The sequence below is a fragment of the Crinia signifera genome, chromosome 7, assembly GCF_055691185.1.
Source record: "Crinia signifera chromosome 7, ASM5569118v1, whole genome shotgun sequence".
NCBI lineage: Eukaryota > Metazoa > Chordata > Amphibia > Anura > Myobatrachidae > Crinia > Crinia signifera.
The window spans coordinates 71982399-71996105 of NC_139223.1; positions in this window are offsets into that span (position 1 = coordinate 71982399).

The window sequence follows — 13707 nt, forward strand, 5'->3', positions numbered from 1 at the left end:
TTTTGAAGATTTATTTCATTTTTTGAATGTTTTCATATTCATTGTCATGTGTCAACATGGACACCAATGAAGTGGCACACTTATGTCAACATTTACATGTGTTGACCTTTCTGTGTTGATTTTTTCTTGTGGCGATTCGCGTCACACCCCCCCGCAACCCCCCCTCCCGCGATTTGCGGCACCCCCCGTGACCCCCCACCTCCCGCAATTCGCGGCAACCCCCCACCGGAACCCCTGTGAACCCCGCCCTCCCGCGATTCCCGGCAGCCAACCCCGCGACCCCCCCTCCCGCAATCGCGGCACCCCCCGTGATTCGCGGCAGCTCCAGAATTAAATTGCACATGGAAAACACTGACATGCCTATGGTCGACAATGAAAAAGGTTGACATGAGTTTTTGAAGTTTTTTTTTTCATTTTTTGAATGTTTTCATATTCATTCTCATGTGTCGACATGGACACCAATGAAGTGCCACACTTATGTCAACATTTACATGTGTTGACCTTTCTGTGTTGATTTTTTCTTGTGGCGATTTGCGTCACACCCCTAGCCCCACCCCCCACCCCCCCCAACCCCCACTCCCGCGATTCACGGCACACACACACACACACCTCCCCCGCGATTCTCGGCACCCCACCCCGTGACCCCCCCCTCCCGTGATTCATGGCACACCCCCGCGACCCCCCCTCCCATGATTCGCCGCAACCCCCGCCCCGTAACCCCCCCTCCCGCAATTCGCGGCACCCCCCCACGATTCGCGGCAGCTCCAGAATTAAATTGCACATGGAAAACACTGACATGGCTATGGTCGACAATGAAAAAGGTTGACATGAGTTTTTGAATTTTTTTTTTTCATTTTTTGAATGTTTTCATATTCATTCTCATGTGTCGACATGGACACCAATGAAGTGCCACACTTATGTCAACATTTACATGTGTTGACCTTTCTGTGTTGATTTTTTCTTGTGGCGATTCGCGTCACACCCCCCCCACCCCCCCGCAACCCCCATTCACGGCACACACACACCCCCCCGCGATTCTCGGCACCCCACCCCGTGACCCCTCCTCCCGTGATTCACGGCACGCCCCCCGCGACCCCCCCTACCATGATTCGCCGCAACCCCCGCCCCCGTAACCCCCCTCCCGCGATTTGCGGCAACCCACCCCGCAACCCCCTCCCGCGATTCTCTGCAATCCCTCCCTTCCCGCGATTCGCAGCATCCACCCCCCCACAACCCCCCCTCCTGCAATTCGCGGCACCCCCCGCGACCCCCCCTCCTGCAATTCGCGGCGACCCCCCCTCCTGCAATTCGCGGCACCCTCCGCGACCCCCCCTCTCGCGATTCGCGGACACCTAAGTTGCAATACAGGGCATCTTTCATACAATTCTAACCATATTTCTCATATACAAACGTTCACAAATTAAGGGGGCGCAGCCCCTTACGACGGTGTGAAGAGCGCCCGTAGGGCGCGATGAATCACCTAGTATTATATATTCACTTATAATGCAATGCTCCATCACTTGCATCTGCAAAAAAAAAAAAAAAAAACAACAAAACATTGGCTATTACTAGACATTCCTAATATCAGTCTATTGTGCTCCAGAATAACCTTTGATCTATATGTACTAGGTTGCATTGTCCAATAACCACTTCGGTGGTATGCCCACAAATGTTCCGGGATGAGCTGCGCTGCCACAGCGGGCTGTTCCGGACAATTTCTGAGTATTCCACGATATGTAGGTGCGCGACAGTGGTGCCGCACCAGCTGTGCACCACTGGTGCACAACCATCTGGGAGCACACTCCCCTGTCTCTCACTTTCCCACCTCTCCACTGCCGCTGTTCCTCCCACACGCCATTCAAAAAAGCCCTATTCGGGAAAGTTCGGTGCTGCTCTGGAGTCTTTGTGAGTTCGGCTGCCCAAACACATGAACATGGGAATTGGGATTGAAAAATAGTCAATCCCGGGAACCCATAAAAGAAAAACACCCCTGCCCCTCCCAATTAACTTACTTTAGGGAATGGGGAAGGCAGCAGTGGTGGGGCAGGTAGAGGCAGTCGCAGTGGCAGGAAACTGTACTGATTATTTTGATATGCAACATTTGTTGCACATATTTGCACATGTGCAGACCCTGGGAGCAAACGGCATTAACTAGTTTCACACTCGCCAAGTCATTTGCTCCAGAGGAGGTGGGCAAGGGCAGACAACAGGCCAGAGCAGGGGGACACCCAGAATTTTATGGGTGTCCCCATGAAAATGCTGGGCGTTCCCCTGAGAACGCAGGTGAGTCAATGCCTGCTCAGGGCGGGCGCTTGATATCACAAGCCATCAGCTTTAATGAATAATCCTTATCTGACACATGGACACATGACAGAGTCAGAAGAGAAGCACCTCTGGTACGAAGCAGAACTGCAGCTCACAATACAGGAGACCTAACCATCTCCGGTGACTTGGAATACATACTACCGTTACCTGACAAAACATGGTTTACATACATCCATACCATACCATGTAAAAGATGCCATTCAAAACAGTTTCAGCCAACACACTGGTGTAATATTAAATGACTCGCCTTTTTGATTCCCTAAAATTCTGTTATGTACTAGGAAGCATCTTAAACATGCATAAGTCTATATTATGAATAATGTCGATTCTGATAGATCAGGACTTAAAATCATGCACATAGGGGGTTATTCTGGTTGATTCGTAAGGCTGCAAATTCTCAGCCTTGCAAGTCCACCATACGCCGCTAACCGGTACTCCTGCCTCCCCTTGCATACCGCGTATGCTCGCGTGGGATGCAAATGGATGTTTAACATAAACATCCATTCGCAGGCAGTGGGGAAACACCCACATCATTCGATGGCCGCCGAGCATCGAATGATGTGGAAGGCTTACGCACATTTAAGGTTACTATCAGGTAACCTTAGATATGCGTGGACATTCGGCAGGAAGTGGGCGGGCAGCTGACATCCACTTCACTGGGCGATTTCCTTGAGATCGCCCATGAGATGCTGGACATTTCCATGGGCACGACTATCTGCCACCGCCCCCTGCCCCAAGTTGTTTAAAGCATCATCAAATTGGTTCTACATGAAGCTAAATCTGATGATATTGCTAGCGACGAATGCAGCATGGTCCCCACCATTGTTCTGTCTTTGCATCAGCAGGTCTGTAGGCACTTGCGGATGACAGATCACTGACGCTTCCCTGTCACATGTGATGTCGTGCTGAGTTCATATCATCTAAGTGTGCTTTACACTCATGCTCATGCAGATATATTGTATGCTTTTAAGATGTACAGTTATTGGAGTATTTAATATTGTGATTAGCATAGAGACATAGCTGTTGCTAATTATGGTTTATTTGGTGCGTGAAGGTGTCATATTATAAAGATACACATTTCCTCTGTAAATGCAGTAATATACTATGCTTTGATGTAGGTTGCCTCTGTGATTGATTTGGTTACATATGTTCTGATATCTCAGTATGTTAATTTAAATGGTGAAATATAAAATATATGTTCAAATAAATAAACAACATCTAGTGTTAATAATTAAATTAGATAGGCTTCAGTCATTCCAAAGGAGTGATCCAAAGCAATCACATAACAAATAAAGGTTTGTTAGTATTCTTTCATAAGTGCTAATCTGCATGACAATGTCAATCGGAAAATAGAAATACATCATCGCTTGTTAACTGTTCTGAAATAAATATGGAAAAATAAAGTACTATACCTCTACATCCAATAAAATCATGAATAAATACTGTAATTATTACTAACTGAGATAAAAGGTGGTGTATGGATATTACTGATAATGGTCAATCACTGAATTGGCTGAGCTGAACACATCAAGGGGGACATTTACTAAAATGGGATTTCACATGGGATGTTGCTATGGGCAACCAATCAAAATCTACTTCTTATTTATTAAGAACCCTCTAAAACAGTGATGGATAACCTTAACACTCCAGCTGTTGTTGAACTACACATCTCAGCATGCCCTGCATCAGTTTTAGCATGATAAAACTGTATTAGGGCATGCTGGGATGTGTAGTTCAACAACAGCTGTATTTGGTTGGTTGCCCATAACAATGTCCATGGCTGTTCTCCTTTGCTGCTCTCCCAGCTCAATTCTCTTTGCAACACCATAGCTCGCTCCACAATTGGGGCAAGGGCACAGTCATGATGGATTCAATCACCTGTCTGCATGCAGCCACTCAACACACGACTTCTGCTCTTGTGACCTCAACAGCCAATAGGTGGAGAGCTCTCCCTATGAAGAGAACTCATTGGACACTCCTAAACTTTGAGTACAACTATGCTTCTTGAGAAGTAACAATTCTGTGCTAATCTCCCCTGTTTCCTCTATGCTCCCAGTTGAGTTACCAATCCAGTTCCAGTCTGATTCTGTATCTGCTTCCAGTCTGGTCTCCTATCCAGTTCCAGTCCCCCAATTTGAGGGGAGCTTTCAGTCTTATTAGCCAACTCTGTAACTGCTACTGGGCTGTAACAATCTGATGCTTGGACAAACTGGGGTTAATTTACTAAGATGGGAGTTCTATTGAAGATGGGATGTTGATATGGGCATTGTATAAGATTATATTATCTTCTAAAAGGTGCTAAATAAATAAGTAGATTCTGATTGGTTTCTATGGGCAACATCCCATCTTCAATAGAATTCACATCTTATCAAATAAACCACATTGTGAGCAGTGGGCAATTCAGTGAAGGAGCCTGATGGTAATGTCTTAATGCCTCTCTGTGCTTACTGCACTTTCATCAGGTGCTTATTTGTCCACTAAGGAAGTTGAATATATAAGATAATGATTTTTTTTTAACTCTATTGTAACTGTTAACATTTGCAGCAAAGTGCTATATACTTCTGACATGAAATAAGACCATTTTAAAAAAATGCAGATTTGTATCTGTTGGGAATATAATGAAAAACATTGCAAACTGTTGGAAATATGTATATACAGACTTGAAGATGTAGCAGAGTTTCTGTACCTCCATTGAATGACTTACTATGAACAGCTCAGTTACTTATTTAGTGCAAAGGTTTTGATACAGATAAAACAAGTAAAGCTGAATGCACTATGTATAGCCACCGCTAGGTGAAGCAGAGTTTCAGTTGAGTTGGATATCATACAGCTCATCAGCCAATAAGTGTATGCAGGTATTAGGTATCAATTTAGGATGCTGGATAGAAAATACAGTATATTGTAGAGAAACATGGGTCTCTCTGGCATTCCAACACAGTCTCTGGCATAGCTCTGCGCATGCAAAGTAGTAGCTTCAACAGCCATCTTGGTACAGGGAATGAAGCTTCCCTTGAATACAAGCTTCTCTATGCTACATAAACATTCAAATAAAGCTTTCTTGTAGTGACCTGAAAAGAAAACCAAGTTAGACACATGATAAAACATAATAATATCACAGGACTTCAATCCATTCTTTTTTATATACACATTAATATGAGGCCCTCATTAACAGCATGTACCACCACAACAGTCTCTTAACCCATTAACTCAAAACTATTGTCACTCTCATTATTTTGGTTGTCTACCTCATTTGTCACCATAAATCTTGCAAAGCCCCATTGCATATTTTGAACTTCCACTAACACTGATAAAATTTAAAATTTTTACTTCTGGGTGTATCAAGGTTCACTGACTGCAATATTTGATATTTATTCTAGCAGAAGACCTTGTCTTTTGCCTAACTGGTTAAGATGCACTTCCAGCAGCTGACATGTCCGGTGACACATGCTTGTTCTGCATATCAAATTGCAGCTTTACCGTGGCTTGTGCTTTTTCTCTGAATATGGCATCTCTAGACTTGACAAGCTTTTCAGTACTTGGATTCTGTAACCTTTACTTTCATGGCGGTAGCCAAACATTATGCATGTCACTGATTTTTTTTTTTTTTTATATGTATACTTTATTTAGTTTTCATGTCACTGATTTTTAATCCAGCTTGCATATATCTTCTTTCTTTAGATATGTGCATGTAGGCCATACTTTCAAAAGTTCTAAGATGGTTTTCTCTTTGACCATAGTTCAATAGGTTTAATGGCATTTAGGAAATTGTAGAATTTTATTTTAAATAAAATACTCCTCATTGCAGCATTGTTGCACTAGAATTGATGCAGCAGATTTTTTTTTCTGTGGCTGATGTTTGACTTAACTTTAACATTTTATTTCTTTCTTTACATAGGATATTCAGTGTTTGCCTGCACTCAAATGAATTGTGATCTATCTTGTGAGAATTGTAGAACTTGAATTTTTTTTTTTTTTTTAAAGCCTTTAGCTTTTTCTCACAGGACACATGTTATTGGAACTAAAGTAACTTTTCTCTGTGTCTGTAGTTAGTTTTGCTGTATTAGCTTCCATCCCACAATGTGGATGTTTAGTAAAACTAAGGAATAAAGTTTTGTAGCATTGCTGTAGCAATCTCTTTATCATCTACAGTATTTATACTCCAACTGATATTAGTTGCAGAGAAACAGACACAAATTTGTCAATATTGCAAGACTTTCTTCGGGCTGCACCCACTCTGTGGAATGCCCTCCCAAGCACACTAAGACTCTCCCTTAGTCTCCGACCTATAAACGTTCACTGAAAACTCATCTCTTCAGGCAAGCTTATCAAATTCCAAAACCAGTCACAGAACCTTGCATTCTGGTGGAATCAATGCAATAAAGAATACAGTATCTATCCTTATGTATCAATGCCTATTTCCCTATAGATTGTAAGCTTGCGAGCATGGCCCTCCTACCTTTTGACTGTCTGTAAATACCGTGTTTGTTGTATCACTGTCTCATTTTGTAAAGCGCAACGGAATATGCTGCGCTATATAGAAACTGTTAATAAATAAATATTGTCATTAATTCTGCTGGATTTACCTAACTTGCTGTTGTACAATACAAGTCTTAAATGTATTCTTCTTATGAGACCTCCATCCTGGGACCCTGCCGACAGTGCTGTCCAAGCGTGTTTAGCCAACATCTTTCTATATATTGTTGAGTACAAAATCAATAGTCCCCATGGTTTTCTATATTTCATCTGGATCTACTGTGACCTACCACTACCTAGTTACAGTATTTAATTCTCTGCACTTTTTAGCTTGATACACCCCATCTGTATGCAACATAATTGTGCAGCTTCTGTGCTCTAATCTGCTGCTTTGCTACTATACTGCAAACACTCATCTGTCTTCCCTCTCTATTCTGTAGGTGTGCTAAAGAGAGTGTGTCTGTATTTTTATATGTATTCTAGTAACTTGGGGCTTGTTTACTTAATCTGTGTGTGCCTGGACCCATAGCGTGTTGGAAAAAAAAACTATGTTCAGGCTTAAGGATTTTCTGTACACACCAAAGAATGCTTTACAGCTACGTATAGCCCAGATATTTAACTAATGAAGATAGTTTATTGAATCAAAAAATAGTTGTACTCACTGATATACACACTGGTAAAGGTAATTAGCTAATGAGAATATGTAGGTACTGGATATTGATTCAGGATGATGGAACAGCAGTTAATTAGCAGGTTTAGAAATGGGTCTCACTGGAGCTAACTGGAAAAATACTCTTTTCCACTGTGGCACTCTAACACAATCTCATACATACGCTCAATAGTAGCCCCAGTGGCCATCTTGGTACAAGGAAATAAGCTTCCTTTGAGGATTGGCAACTTGGAGCCTATGCAGTAGTGCACTCCACTTTCAATATAACACAAATATGAAATATTACTACTTTAGACTGGTTCTCAAATGTTGTACATATTATCAATACTAATACAGTGTAAAATAATGGAAAAGTTGGTACAGTATGTTTAGTGACTATTATATTGCCCACTCTGCTGGGCCATTGGAAAACCACCTTTATAGCAATATACAATAAAGCTGCTTCTAGTTAGAAGTTTATAAAGAACAATTTGAAACCATTTTATGGAGACACCAATCAACCTGATTATGCCATAAATATGTGATAAAAAAGAAATACATAAATTATACTTTAATTTCCAAAATACAAACATTTTAATTCAGTACCATAATTTTTATTTAATTGGTACTTATGCTGTATAGGGACAGTGGCTACCAGCTATGCTAAAAATTTTGCAAGGTGCCCCATTGAGGGGGCATGTCATGCTCCACCTAAAGGGAGTGTCTAGTTCTATATATGGAGAGATTGTGAAAAGGGATTGTGAACGTGGCACCTAGAAGTGTTGGTGTGTACTGCTACATCTGAGAGGCATTTTTTTAAATGACTTTTATCCAAATGTAGATGAGCCCCAAAGCAGTTAGTAAGAGCTACTATGCTTGGTAAAGTGCTGGGAAATAGTGTTGATGAATCAATGTAACTGTATCTATCTCTCATTCCTTTTTTCCCAAAAATGTAACAGTGTAATGTGGGCTAGGTGAAATGACGGAGATTGCTAGACTAATGAGGGAGAGAGGGAGATTTCTGCTATTTCAGGGAGTCTCCTGCAGAATGCAGGAGGGTAGGCAACTATGAGTTACAGCCTTTTAGTAGAAAGAGGAGATGAAATGCATACAACTATACATTACCATATCTCCCAATCTTGGTGGCAGTGGAGGCAGGACATGGGCCTTTAGCACGTGCCCAAAATTAGGGGGCATGGGTTCCAAGTCACGAGGCACACCCACAGTGCTCGCATGAGGCCATGCCCCATTTTCACCTCTGTTGGGGGCATGACCAGTGCTGTGAGAGCTGCTGGCCATGCCCCCATCCCCTTTTCTGCAGTGAATAGACACAATGTCTATTCTCCGCTGCTCTGCTAAGCAGCAGGGACTCCCAACTGCCCCCACCCACTGCGGGACACAGTCGACCCCAATCAGGACATGGGACCAAACCCAAAAAATTGGATGGTCCTGAGAAAATTGGGACAGTTGGGAGGAATGCATTACTCATTGCAGAAACATACTGTAGAAGGCATGCTCTGCTAATAGAGGGACATTAAGCTCGGCTTTTTGGGATATGTCCCACAGCAGAATTTTTGGAATACAGTATATAGGTATAAGCAGTATTTGTTCTATTAATATAAGTTCTGGATATAAATAGACTATACTGTATTTGGCTTCAGCTGAATTTTATTTTTTCTTCTGAATGTGATTCATACAGAAAATATGAATAGCACTGGCTATGTAACGGGGCAGGTAACAAGCTATTATACTATCTATAGTATGGTGAAAATGTATGCTTTAAATCTCTAAATAAAGATCATAGTGTGATATGAGCACAAATAAAAATGTACCAAATATTCTACTTGCCCTACAATTTCCTTCTCTACACAGGATCAGTCTCTTTAAATGAAAGAGGAATGACATACACTACAGGCAGTGAAGTCAAATTGATTATAATTGATCCCGCAGAATGATAAGGAAGTGATACTAAATTGATTTTTCTGACCCTCTGGGCAAGTCTCTGCAAACCATAATCCAATTTTGCCCGGTATTGCTTTTGTGGTCAGAAACTCATGGGATTTCCAGGCAAATGCTACTGATGTATCAGGCTGAGAATATTTTGTAGCTCAGTCTTTGTTCAGACAAAGGTTAATATATGAAGGCTTGAACAGATTACATAGATTTATTTAATAATTCAATCTGGAGGAGTTTACATGATATTAGCTAATGACTCAGCTTTTGTACATGAATTAGATCATATACCAGGCTTGTCTATGTGACTGTCTTTAGTAAGCTGTTGAATGCTGGGAAAGTGCCTGTCCTTTTCCACAATTACTGAAATAGATTGATTAATTAATATCAACTGGTGACTCAGATTTCATACATTTAGGCAAATTGATTGCAGTTTATTAGGAATCTTTATTTTTGGGGACATACTTTTGGGGGCAAATTCGGAAAGGGGGAGTGGCCACGGGGAAAAGGGAATGAGACCATGCCCCCTTTCCTATACTTTAATTGGGCAGTTGGAGACCCCAAAAACGGTACAGGCTATAAAAAAAACTGTACTGTGTCTGTCAAATTGGTACAGTTAGAGGGTATGGTGCTGTTTGCACTTTATGTCGAGAGGCATCAGGCTCAGTTCCCCTGCTCTTTAATTTTTTCCCCCAAACTGAAATGCATCTCTCTGCAGCATACTGTAGCATACTCCAAATGGAGCAACGATTAAATGTATTGCTCTGTTGGGCACCATCTAGCGGTGGCCACAGGGAAAAACAACTGAATTCCCCCCTTCAGCCTAAATTGAACTACTGTAGTCATAACATAGATTTCTTAGCCCCGAATATGTACACAGGTGAAATTTAATAGACCTTTTTGTAAGTGTTTTATTTTTGCCATAGTTGAAAAAAAAATCACATGTGATATGCAAATGAGTTTATAACTTTGCACTGAATTTTAAGGTGATAAAAAAGAGAAGAAATGAATTCTAGTGACATGTTGTAAATTAGGTTACACTATTCTTATACAGTTATATAAAGTTAAATGCAAGTGCAGCATTAAACAAATCGAAAGAAATGAATATCATATTACATCAAGTAATAATATCGTGACATACAGTAGGTGCAAGTATTAAACAAGTTTATTGCTCCTTCTGTTACTCCACCCCACCCCCATACACAAAAGTATCCTCTACAATTCCACAATTCGTTAATCTCAGCATCAAGCCCAAAACTGATACTTTTGCCTTTTGCATACATGCAAAATATCTCAGTATATATATATATATATATATATATATATATATATATATATATATATATACATACATATATATATATATATATATATATATATATATATATATATATATATATATATATATACACAGTGGTTGAAGTGGGCCAGTATGTAACGGTATAACATACCAGCACTCTTCGACCACTGATCCGGGAGTGATATTTTTTTACATTGTTCAACCAGGGCCGGTGCAAGGCACCGGAGCGCCCCAGGCGAGTCGGGGTGGGGGCGCCCCGGTGCCGGGCGGGGGGGGGTCTTGGTTGGTACCTGCGTAAAAAAAACTTCTGTCCCCGGCGTCCCTGCTGAGTGCTGGTGTAGGGGTGTCCGTGCCGCCGGGGGAGCCTGCGGCGCTGTTATCGTGTATACGCTTGTCGCGCCCGGCGGGGTCCCTACAGTGCATAGAAAATAACTAGCGCTATGCGCGCGGCGTTATTTTCTATGCTCTGTAGGGACCCCGCCGGGCGCGACAAGCGTATACACGATAACAGCGCCGCAGGCTCCCCCGGCGGCACGGACACCCCTACACCAGCACTCAGCAGGGACGCCGGGGACAGAAGTTTTTTTTACGCAGGTACCACAGTGCAGGGGGTGAGGGGCGAACTGCCGCCCTCCAGGTGCCGGCGCCCTAGGCAAATGCCTAGAGCTGCCTAGTGGTGGCGCCGGCCCTGTGTTCAACCTTCAGAGGCATCCCCATGCATCAAGAGGTGGGGGAGTGACAATTCTGCTGCACTTACAAGAGGCTACTCTGATAGGCAGTATGTTGCAGGTTCCTACTCTGATAGGCAGTATGTTGCAGGTTCCCTCCCATTTGGTATTGACGCCACTGTTTGTCCTGGCAGTGCACTCCCGTTTGTGCTGTCACTCTGCCAGCCTGCCACTGCGGTCCTGCCTCTGCTCCCGAGGCTCTCATACCTCAGCTCTGCCGCTTCTCCTTCCACCCGCTGATGGATCCCCGGCTGGTCTCCCCTGAAGTGGCTCTCCATGCTCCTCCAGGCCACCGCTGAGTCCCCTGCCCTTCTCCTGGCTGCCGCTGGGTCCCCCATGGGTGTCCATCAGGCGTCCGCCTCCCTCCTCCAAGTAGTCGCAAGGTCCTCCAGACCACCGCTGGGTGTACACAAGGCATCCGACGCCCTCCTCCAGGTCACTGCTGGGTCCTCCAGGCCACCGCTGGGTGTACTTCAGGTGTCCTCTGCCCTCCTCCTGGTCGCTGCTGGGTGGGTCCCCCTTCCTGGTGGTTCAGTAATCTTCCGGCTGCTGACGAGACTCTGCATCTCTGCAAGTAAGTGATGGTGCCTGCCTACACTGCCATGTGACTCACTGACTCTCTGCTCTCTCCCTGCATATGGTGCCTGTGCTACAGTGTCTAACTATGGGGGGGGAGGGGGGATGGTGCCTGCCCTGTGCTGTCTATCTATGGGGGGTGGTATGGTACCTGCCATGTGCTGCCTATCTATCTATGGGGGAGGTAGTATGGTGCCTATGCTGTCTATGGGAGGGGTGGGGATATGGTGCCTGTGCTGTCTATTTATGGGGAGGGGGTATGGTGCCTGTCCTGGTTATCTATGGGGGAGGAGGAGAGGGTATGGTGCCCGTGGTGTCTATCTATGGGGGGGGGGTATGGTGCCGGTTCTGTCTATCTATGGGGGGGGGATATGGTGCCTGCCAACACCAACCCCCTCTAGCCTTGTCTTCCCTCACCCTGCCACCCTGTGTCTTCCCTCACCCTGCATCCCCCCTGCCACCCTGTGTGCTCCCTCACCAGTCCCCTCTCACCCTGCGTTCTCTGCCCCCCTGCACCAAGCCCCTCTCATCCTGTTTCTTCCCTCACCCTGCAAACATCCCCTCTCACCCACGTCCTGTACCACCTTTACCAACACCCTCTGACCCTGTGTTACCACTCTCACCATGCGTTCCTCTCACCCCGCATCTTCTCTCGCCCTGTAACCCCCTCTTACCCTGCACCATCTCCCTCTCACTTTGCGTCCCCTCTCACCCTGCACCAACCCCCTCTCACCCTGCGTCCTCCCTCACTCTGCACCATCTTCCTCTCCCCCTGCGTCCTCTGTCACCCTGCACCACCCATCTTTAACCCTGCCTCCTATCTTACCCTGTGTCTGCCCTCTCTCAACTGTGCGTCCTCTCACCCTGCACCACTCCCCTCTCACCCTGCATCTTCTCTCACCCTGCACCACCTCCTCTTGCCCTGCTTCTTCTCTTACCCTGTGTCCCATCTACCAATCATCCCCCTCTTCCTCTGTCTTCCACTATTCCTCCTCATCTCCCACTATAAATCTTTTTGACTGATGTCCTAATTTTTGGGAATCAGTCAATTGGGAATTTTTGGATATGTGGTGTGGTACACCGCACTTAGACACGACCCTTTGTGTCCGTTTTGGGTTTCTGGACCTGAGGTTTAAGTAGATCATTCCGCTGTCTACCAAGTCCGTTTTGGGTTTCTGGACCTGAGGTTTAAGTAGATCATTCCGTTGTCTACCCATTGCCTTGGCCAAGGCAATGGGTAGACAGCGGAATGATCTACTTAAACCTCAGGTCCAGAAACCCAAAACGGACTTCCTCCCATGGGTTAACCATTATAATGACCAAAGTGGGCAGATTAACAACATTTCTAAGAGGTGGTGGCCTATCATCCAGGCTGACCCTAAAATTGGCCTCACCACTAGCCGCCTGATGCCCTGTTACCAACGTGGCAGGAATGTCTTTGATTGGGTGGTACGCACTGACATTACAGGAATGTCTAGTGGCCAGCTGTCCAGGGACGGCTTTCTGACACGACGTAATGGATGCTTCAGATGCCTTGGATGCATCACCTGTCGATCCATGATAGTATCCAATTCTTTTTGTCATCCCCTGTCCGGAAAGAAGTTTTATATTAAACACACCTTAACCTGTACAACCAAGTATGTAATATACCTGTTGACCTGCCCTTGTGGCTATAGCTACGTGGGCAAAACGGACTGCACTTT